The 9,656-nt window shown below is 44.3% G+C and overlaps 1 long non-coding RNA gene across 1 annotated transcript in view; it reads right to left on the bottom strand.

The window, feature by feature from the left end:
- Positions 1-2,294: 2,294 nt before the first annotated feature.
- LOC115096505 overlaps positions 2,295-9,656 on the bottom strand; it is a 46,948-nt gene continuing 39,586 nt past the window's right edge. Inside the window, exons 2-3 of the long non-coding RNA XR_003858091.1 lie at positions 3,458-3,636; positions 2,295-2,628 (exon numbers count right to left, since the gene is read on the bottom strand). This is a non-coding gene — a long non-coding RNA (uncharacterized LOC115096505). The remainder of the gene's footprint in view (positions 2,629-3,457; positions 3,637-9,656) is intronic.

Raw genomic sequence — 9,656 nt, 5'->3', positions numbered from 1 at the left:
CAATATTGCAGGGTTAGCCAACTCTGGTCCTCAAGAGGCATAAATCAATCTGGTTTTCAGGTTATCCAGAATGAATCTGCATGAGAAGGATTTGCTCTCACTGCCTCTATCATATGCAGATCTTAGCTAACGCATATTCGTTGTGGATATGCTGAAAACCAGACCTTTTTGTGACTCTCGAGGACGGGAGTTGGCCCTGCAATATTGCCACCTCCCTCCCCTGATCCTAGAAGAGTGGTTCTCCTTGGGACACACAGGCAGCCAGCCTGCTTTCTCAGGATGTGCACAATGAATTTGCAGAAGATGGAAGTGCAGGCACTGCCTCCATTATATGCAGATCCATCTAATGCATGTTCAGTGTGGATATCTGGCCAATTCGACCGGTTCGGTGTGTCCTGAGGACTGGGCTGAGAACCGCGTTCTCAGAATACGACACTGGACGAGGACCCTTAGGCCTATCTCTGGCCTACCCCACCTAATTCCCAGAGGAGCTCCGCAGACAGTAGCAGTGTGACTCCAGTCGAGATTTTCATTCTGAAAGGGAATCCTCTCTGTATGCTGCCCCTTTGAGAATTGGAGCTGCAAGGGCTGTGGGTACAGTGGTGGTTCCTGTGTAACTTTGCAGCTGCTTTCTTATTTTCCCTGGGGCAGGTTCTGCATGACAAAACTACCCATGTGGATTTGAACAATAAAACCCTGCATGTGCTTTCCCTCTCTCATCATTCCCTCACCCCCAAGGACAGCCCCTTTTTCTCTGCATCGCAATCTCCCCTGTGAAACTCGGATGCTCCAGATTCAGCCACAGAACGATGGGGACGGGGAAGGGATCATTTTCAGCCCCAGGGATCTACCCCAAAACAAAATTGACCTTAAAATGTTTTGTATCATAATTCTGAACAAGTTATTAAATGCTAATACATCATTAAATTGCTATTGAAATATTGTTCCTTGCAGTATGGTTTAACAGCATTATTATGCGAGGGTGTAACTCATAAAGGAGATTTATAACCATCATTGTAAGAAAGAAATATCTGTCTGTTACTGAATGCAGAAAGTCTTAACAGATGCTAAGTACTTCATGATATTCAGTCACTGACCCATGCATACATGCTTTATAATGTTAATCATTATACAACATACAGTTGGGGGTAAAATTCCTGTCAGTTTCTAAAGGATTTATTGACATCAATGTGCATTAGGAAACAGACTTTTGAAATCAATGGATCCAGCAGGTTACTGGTTAGTATTTGTCATGTGAACAATAATAGTAAAATAATTGGTGTCATAAACTTCACATTCCCCCTCCCTTCTGGAGATGAACTTGTTCTGCTAGCCTACGCAAATTCCCACCAAACAAGCTTCTGAAAAATAAGCACACAATATTAAAATGAAAAAAATAAATAAATTCAAATCTATAGTTCGATGTTATAATAAGGCATTCCAGGATATCATCTGTCTCACAATATAACCCTTCTCCAGTGACTGAATTCCACCTTGTTGTGCTTCTCTGCATAGAGTGGAGTTAATTTCTGAAGGGGTTTTAAGCATAAAAATAGCATAGCCACACATAAGTAACATGTTCGCGCGTATGTGCGTTTGATTTTGCGCAGATATTTTACTGGGGGAAAAAGGGGCGGGTTGGGGTATTGCAGGCAGGGTCTGGAAATACCCATGCTAGGTGCTACTGTGCAAGAGATATGTGCATCCTCATTATCAAACTTGTTCCTAGACTTTTATACCTGCTTTCTGACTTGCGCGAATGAAATCACACTTGTCTTTTGTTTGCAGCTTTTGGGTGGGAGGTCTGGGTTAACCTGTGGGGGCTCAAGATGAAATGCTAGAGGGTCTAGGTGGAGAAGGACTGGGTGAACTGGTAGAGGCATCGATAAACTGGTGATTCCAAGTACTCATGCAAGTAAAAATTTTCAAAACGGTCTTTCTTTCTTTCTCTGTCATTCTGTTCTGCAATTTCCAAGCAAATATTTAATGCAGATTAAAAAATACATTCATAAAATCCTATTAAAACATATATTACAAAAGCATACAAACCAGGGAACCTTTAACATTTAAAATACACAATATAATCCTGTGCACCCTTTATACAATCCCTGCCTCCGCGTTTTATTCTGGATGTTTATTCATGCAGTGTCACCATTATTTCTCATGTAAAATATACACACATATGTTTATAAGGATAAAGAAAGTATAGGTTTATTGCATAGGAAATATGCACATACTGAAACGTGCTTTTGAAATAGAAATGTACAGTATCTTATAAACTGCATCTCCCGCTATACAGTTTATAAATGCTAGCATTAATCTCCGTACATCCATTTACATGCCCAAATGCTGTACCGCGAATAGGACTGAACGTTGCATGCTCTATGCAAGCAACTATTTCTGTTGTGCATGAACTCTCCTGCACTATTGTTGTATAATAATCCTGGGATTTCAAATTTGGTAACTGTAATTTGATGAAGTCATTTGGCGAGAATCAATCTGCTTGTTGAAGAATCACATCCATCAGTTTCACACATTGTTCACCACTTGTCCCCGTCAGCAGCTGATGGAAGTTGCATTACTGGGCCCACAGTGTCCAGCAGCTGCAAGCATTCATGCCAATTGTGCCTGTAAGAAAAGATTACAAGACAGAAACAAAAAAAACCCGATGGTGTTAAATTGCAAGGTATTTCAACAGACAAAGACAACATTTTTCATTAAATTGCACTGCAGAGTTATGAGTCTGTTCTTTAGTTTTCCAATTATATACACACAACAAACTATATATTGAGGTCAATTTTCAGAAGTTTTTACATGGTTAATTGTGCTTTTCCACATAAAAATGCCATTTGAAAATTGCCTCCTGTGAATGCAGGGGAAAGTATTTGCCCCGCACGGCGGCATGCCTGCTTCTACCCATCATGATGGACATAGTCTACCTCAGAGGAGGATTTCATTTTCAAATCCCCTTGGGTACGTTTCCCCGCTTACCTTGCCCAGTGTGCGGATACACAGGCACTAATGTTTCCCAGGGTCCCATGAGTATTTTAAAAGGAAAATCTGCAAGAGTTTTCCTTTGAAAATTTGCTTGCAAGCACCACAGGGAGTACGAAAATCCTGCCACCCTCTCCCTATAATATATATCTATTGTTGCCTTTCACCCTCTCTTCCCCCTTCTTGGATCTCCCTTCCTCTAGGACTGAAAGGAGTGTAACTGTTGATAAATACCTTCAGCATTACTCGTTAACCGGCGGGGGCCACCACCATAGTGGAAGTCATCTTCCCTCCCTCCCTCCCTCCGCAGGCTCTGAGTGCGCCAACTCCACCCTAGCTCAACTGGCCCTAAGGGAGAGGGCATGGTGAACCTGGATTCCCTTCCTCCCAGTGCACAGCGCCTCCTCCTGAGCCACAGGGCTGACCTGGCAAAGCATAATATTTTATATTTGTGTTTACTTACATCCTTTCCACCTTTGTTAAAGACATTCAAAAGGGCTTCCCGGCAGGCAAACGCAAGACCTGATAAACAAATGGGCAAACCTTTACGGGGAGAGGAGGCCCATCTCCGATATTCCGCACGGTCGTTTCGGATTATTCTGTCCACGCTAATTCAGACCCAAAGCAATAGGAGTTGATGCACTTTATAAAGAATTAAAATTACAGTTATTAGTGACTTCAGATGACATGAAAAGTGAAAAACTAAGACCAAAAAGTTGAAAGGAACTTAAAAAGACATATCTTTATTCTTCTTGCTAATTTTGCTGCTGTTAATGTATTTTCACAGTGTTTTTTTGAATAAAAAGACCCTTTACATCAGTCCATTTAGTCACCAGTCACCCCCACCCCACCCCATGGAGTGTGTCCGCATAATTTATGCTGGAATTTAGCTATGACCCCCTAGATAAACCTTCCATTCCTTGAAGAAAGCCACCTAATCTTTAATTCCAAAAGAGTTAGACAGAACATCTGTCTAATTTCTTATCTGAAATGTGCCACCTTCAGCAGCAAAGTGTCCCCTCCCTCCATCCCTGCCCCACACCCATCTCAGGTGGAGAAATGGCCAGGAGGTGAGAGCGGCAAGCTAAGACCCAGGGAAGGCCGAGTCCAAATCACATTTCTCTCACCCACACTGCTCGTGGCTGGCAGTGAATCCCATTTGCATGCACTGGGTGCATGCAAAGCTGTCTCATGCATATTCAATGCGGATTTCCTTAAAAACCTGACTGGGTGGAGGTCCCTCAGGACAGGTTTGGGAGCCGCTGGCATAAAGCCTAACACATTCTTTGTTCTTCATCAGTAAACACTTTAGGCATTGCTAATATATCTGGAATGCAGAGCAGTTCACTAATGCATAGAAAAAGCTAATGTAATTCCAGGGGACAAGACGTTCATAATGCACTGAATCCAGTGTTTGGGTTTTGGTTATTCATGTATCCAGATTAAAACAGGCTGAATGTTGTCAGGGTTGCTAAAAACCCGTGAAGAGATAACAGGTTAATGTTACCCGTCTATGTGTTAATTAACATCTGTAAAGCTCCTGCATTGTTCAGGCCATTCAGCTGAGCCCTGGGAGTCTTATTCAAATTGAAGTACTGGGTGGGGAATGCATCTTTCCCCATGCAGGACAAGCGTCCTGCTTTTAATACTCCGACAAAGGTCTGTTTAAGCCATTCACTTTAGTTGAAGGTTTCGCCTTTGGGTGTCCACAAAGTTCTTGGACCGATGTTTTGTGTTTGAAATATTAGCCTCATAGGATGCTTTAAAACTCTGAATAGGCCAATTGGACTGGGCAGTAAATGTTTTCCTACCATATAAAGTAACCTGCCGAGGTGACCTAATATTTTAACTTGGATTAGGCCCTGAGAGTTAAATAGCCCATCAAAATGATGACATCCAGCTTCCAAGTTGAGAGGTGGGTAGCTAAGTGAAGGAAAAGATGCCATGGGGGATAAAGAGTTAATGATGTAGACACCCACATTTTTAGTAAACAAAGGATCTGATTTAATTATTTGCCATAAGTAAAGCAAGTTAAGCAGAAAGTGACACTCCCAAATTTGCAGGATAAGTAAATACTGCAGTAGTATCATTTACACGTGCACCTGTAATAGCCCTTTTATCATGCATCAAATAAACTGATGAAGGAAGGAATTCAGCAAAACCTGCTCCTGCAAATAACTTCTGCAAGTATCAGCTTGTTAACACTGAGACAGTCTGCTAAGTGAATGCACTTCCCCAGTCTCAAACCGAAACCAAGAGCTTAAATGAACACTGGTGAAAGAAATGAAAGAATCTCTATTTAATTCTGCCTTCATTTGTGCTTTGGTCGCTCTCTGTGTCACTCGCCAGTGACCATATTTGTGCTGCGTTTGCGGAAGATTTTTACGACTAGTTGTAGTGCACCAAAAATTGTTCCTTAAAAACCTTACTTGAACACAGAATACGAACGAAAGGGCGAATTTTCAAAACATTCCGCTCATAAAAATTAGCGTATTATACGCGTGTAAGTAACCTCTGCTCTCATATAACATATTTTAGAAAAGTCTGAAATGGGAGCGTATTGTCACACATAGGAGCATGTATATTCACGTAAACAAAAGAGGCAGTCTAGGCGGGTTCCAGGGCGGGGCCAATATTTACACACGTAAGTTGCTGTTGTAAAAGACACGTGCACACTTGCCAGCTTGTGTATTTTTAACACCTGCTGTTTATCTGGTGTAAGTGATAAACATGTTTAGTATGTCATGCTGACTGAGTAGGAAGTCTAGATGAACTGGGGGGACTTCGGGCTGAAGAGTCAGAAAGAAGTCGATGACCTGCAAAAGGACTGGTCGATTTAATTTACACGTGCATATTTTAAAACTGGGGGACTTACCTGAGTAAGTCGTACTTTACATGTATATTTTTAAAACAGGTAGGAAAAGTATGAGTGTTCAGTGCATTGATGTGCACTCTATCAATGCATTGTATGTATTCACGCCAGTGGCGTAGCCAGAATTGATTTTTTGGGTGGGCACAAGGTTAACATGGGTGGGCTGTAGGCATGCAGGTCTACTAGTTGTTTTGTTACTGATAAATAATGCCAAATTATGCAGCATAGCATTCACATCTACGCCTAAGTATGAGGTTTACTTAATGATACAAACATAATTCACGGTGATTTGTGGTACTTTAGCCTTCTTATTATTACGATTTTATACACGGCTCCTACCTGTCCATAAATTTTGAGAGAGCGGTTGTGTTGCTTATATTTAAATTGCTAACATCTCAAAATATAGATATATATTTTTACCTTTGTTGTCTGATCTTTGTATTTTTCTAATCAGTTGGTCCTGGTCTCTTTTTCCCATTTTTTCCCTTATAGCTCATTTCCTAATTCCTTTTCAGTGTCTTTCTTCTAGTACTGTCTTCTTCCCTTCCACACACACACACACACACACATACACGCTTTCTCTCACAGACTCCCTCTCACACACTCAAGCTCTCACTCTCATATGCTCTCCCCCCCCCCCTCAACAAGCTCACATTCTCTGCAGACACACATACAAGTTCTCACTTTCTCACCCCTCCCCAGGCTTATTTATTTATTTAGGGTTTTTATATACCGGCATTCGAGAACGCAGTCCCATCATGCTGGTTCACATTAAAACAAGTGTGCATCGTAAACAAAACTAAAACAATGGTGCGGAAAAAGGCAGTTACAAATAACAGGGAGATTAGAACTTGGCAGAGAGAGAAGAGAAAGGACAGGTTATTAATTCAAACATGTAACGATAGTGTAAAATAATATAAAATTCAAACAAGAAGGTTAGTCATGGTGTATGTGAAGGTAAGGATTGGCGTGGAAGAGGTAGATCAGTTTGAGTCCGGGAATGCTTGTGTGAATATCCATGTCTTATATTCTTATGCACACACAGACGCACATCCAGGCACCCATTCTCACCCACACACATAAACCCAGACTCCCATTCTCACCCACAAACCCATGCTCCCAGTCTCACCCACACATATTCAAGCTCCCATTCTCATCCATACATATACACATTTAAGGTCCTATTCTCACCCACACATACACACATTCAAGCACCCATTCTTATCCACATATTCAAGCTTCCATTCTCACCCACCCACACAAACCCAGGCTCTCATTCTCACCCATATATACACACATTCAAGCTCCCATTCTCACCCACCCACAAACCCAGGCTCCCATTCTCAACCACACATACACACATTCGAGCTCCCATTCACCCACATATTCAAGCTTCCATTCTCACCCACATACACACCCAGGCTCCAGTTTTCACCCACACACACTCCCATTCTCATCCACACATACACATTCAAGCACATGCACAGCTTCCGCTTTCTCCCCCAGAGCAGGAAGATCAGCTGCCTCTCCTGCTGCCACCGGACTCCTGCTATCTTCCGGCGTTGGGCCGTACAGCCCGCCGAACTTCCTGTCGGGGGGGGGGGGAGTGGAAGCGCAGCGCACAACGTCCGCTTCCTCCCCCCCCCCCCCAGGAAGATCGGCCCGACGCCCGAAGATAGCAGGAGGCCGGTGGCAGCAGGAGAGGCAGCTGATCTTCCTGCTCTGGGGGAGAAAGCGGAAGCTGCGCGCGGCGCTTCCGCTCCCCCACCCCCAAACAGGAAGTTCGGCGGGCCGTTTGGCCCGAAGATAGCAGGAGAACGGGTGGCAGCAGGAGAGGCCAGCTGATCTTCCTGCATTGGGGGGAGGAAGCGGAAGCTGCGCGCGGTGCTTCCACTCCCCCCCCCCCGAACAGGAAGACCGGTTGGCCATACGGTCGCAGCAGCGCTTCCCCATGTGTGCCGTGATGGCGCGCGAGGCGTGGGTTCTCTTGTTCGCTGTCGCGGGGATGGGATCCTGCGACAGCCTTGCAGTTCCGGTGCCAGTTGGGTGGGCCTGGGTCTAAGTTGGGTGGGCACCTGCCCACCCAGGCCCACCCGTGGCTACGCCACTGATTCACGCGTAAGCCTACATATGCACGTATGTTGCAGGGTAGAAACGGGTATTTCCTGAACATACCCAGATCAGTCCAGAGAAGTGGGTTGTCTATTCCTACCAGCAGGTGGAGTCGGAGAACAATTAGAACTTTGGGCACTGCTACATAACGAGAGGGCCACCTGCAGTCCCTCAGTATTTCTCTGACTCCAGCAGGTGATAGGGTGCAGCTCCTGCAGTCTTTAGTTATTTTTTATTTAATTAGTTTGAATTTAATTTCATGGTTTATGGTCGCTTCCTGAGGTGTTAGGTGCCTTCATGCGCCATCCCTCAGTAGAAGCCGGGTGTCCGGGGAATTAGATATTCCTGTCAGGGTTTCGCCTGCCACAGTTCGGTGTCTGACGACCAGGGGCTCCTGGCTACTCACCACCGTCTCTGCTACAGCTGCTCCCTTGTCTCCTGCAACAGCTTTTCTCTGTCTTGGTAAAGTTTAATTTAAAAAAAAAAAACCCTGTTTTCACTGCAGCTGACTGACAGTCTTCAGTGCTGAGGCAAGGAGAGGTTCAGGAGGGACTGAGTCTTTTAAGGCCGGCTGGGGAAGCTCTAATTGTTCTCTGACTCCACCTGCTGGTAGGGATACACAACCCATTTTTCTGGACTGATCTATGGTATTATAGGAACGAAAATTAGCAGGTAAGAACCAATTGTCATATAATATGCAAGGATTATAAAATATTTACGTAGATCTGCTCGCGACCATGTATGCACATATATGCAGCCATACGCATTTGTTTGAAAGTTAATCTCATTATGTGTTTCTTACAAGAAACATAAAGGTGGCACTTTTCCCTGCAGATCATGTGGGAGATCATTTGTGATTGCATGTAAAACAAGCATCTGAATGCTGCCTGGCCTCCGTGCAGGCAAAAGTAAGTGCACAGGGTAACAGCACGTGTGCTATTAAATGCTGTGAAAGGTGTCTGCCCCTTCTATCCATGGCAGTTCCCAGTGGTGCGGGGAGGCCGTGGGAGTGACTCTGTGCTTGCAAATGCCATAAGAAATAACAGCTCCCTGAGATGAAAGATTTCCAGCTATACGGGACAAAAATGATCCCAGTGCTTTAATACATTATGCATACGGTAGTAAAATAGTAACATACTCGATGATGGGAGATAAAAACAAACCGGCTCGTCCCATCTGCCCAGTTTTCTTCCTCTCTGGTCCTCTACCACTTTGGACAGGTGAGCATATACAGTGCCATACTTATTCCGACGGCAGCTCCCCTTGTGTCTTTTGACTTTTACCCAAGCTCTCTATAATATGTCCCAGACATGTTAACATTCTTTTACTATGCTGGCCTCCGCCATCCTCCTCTGTGGGTCTTATAAATCCAGTGCTTAATCCAATACCCATGTCTTACCACCAGGCTTTTCTAATAATACAAACAGCCACCAAAACTGTTAAGGCTGCAGTTCAAAAAGCCACCCCGATGTTCATTAATCTAAAGATATAATGGCCATGGCTGTTCTTCAGGTCTGAGGTTAGACACAGTAAGGGGTCAGGCAGGCTCTCTGAAGCTCTGCCTCAGTGACATTACCCTGCTTTGCTGAGGGGCCCCTTTCGGGGCTGAGACCCCCAAGAAAACTGTCCTGTTCCTTCCCCCCCCCGTCCTCCCCCAGCAAAATTAGCCTTGCCACTT

Source organism: Rhinatrema bivittatum, chromosome 8, assembly GCF_901001135.1.
Source record: "Rhinatrema bivittatum chromosome 8, aRhiBiv1.1, whole genome shotgun sequence".
In the NCBI taxonomy this organism is placed as follows: Eukaryota; Metazoa; Chordata; class Amphibia; order Gymnophiona; family Rhinatrematidae; genus Rhinatrema; species Rhinatrema bivittatum.
Note: the sequence above shows the minus strand (reverse complement) of the source record. Positions and strands in the feature narration are given on the sequence as shown.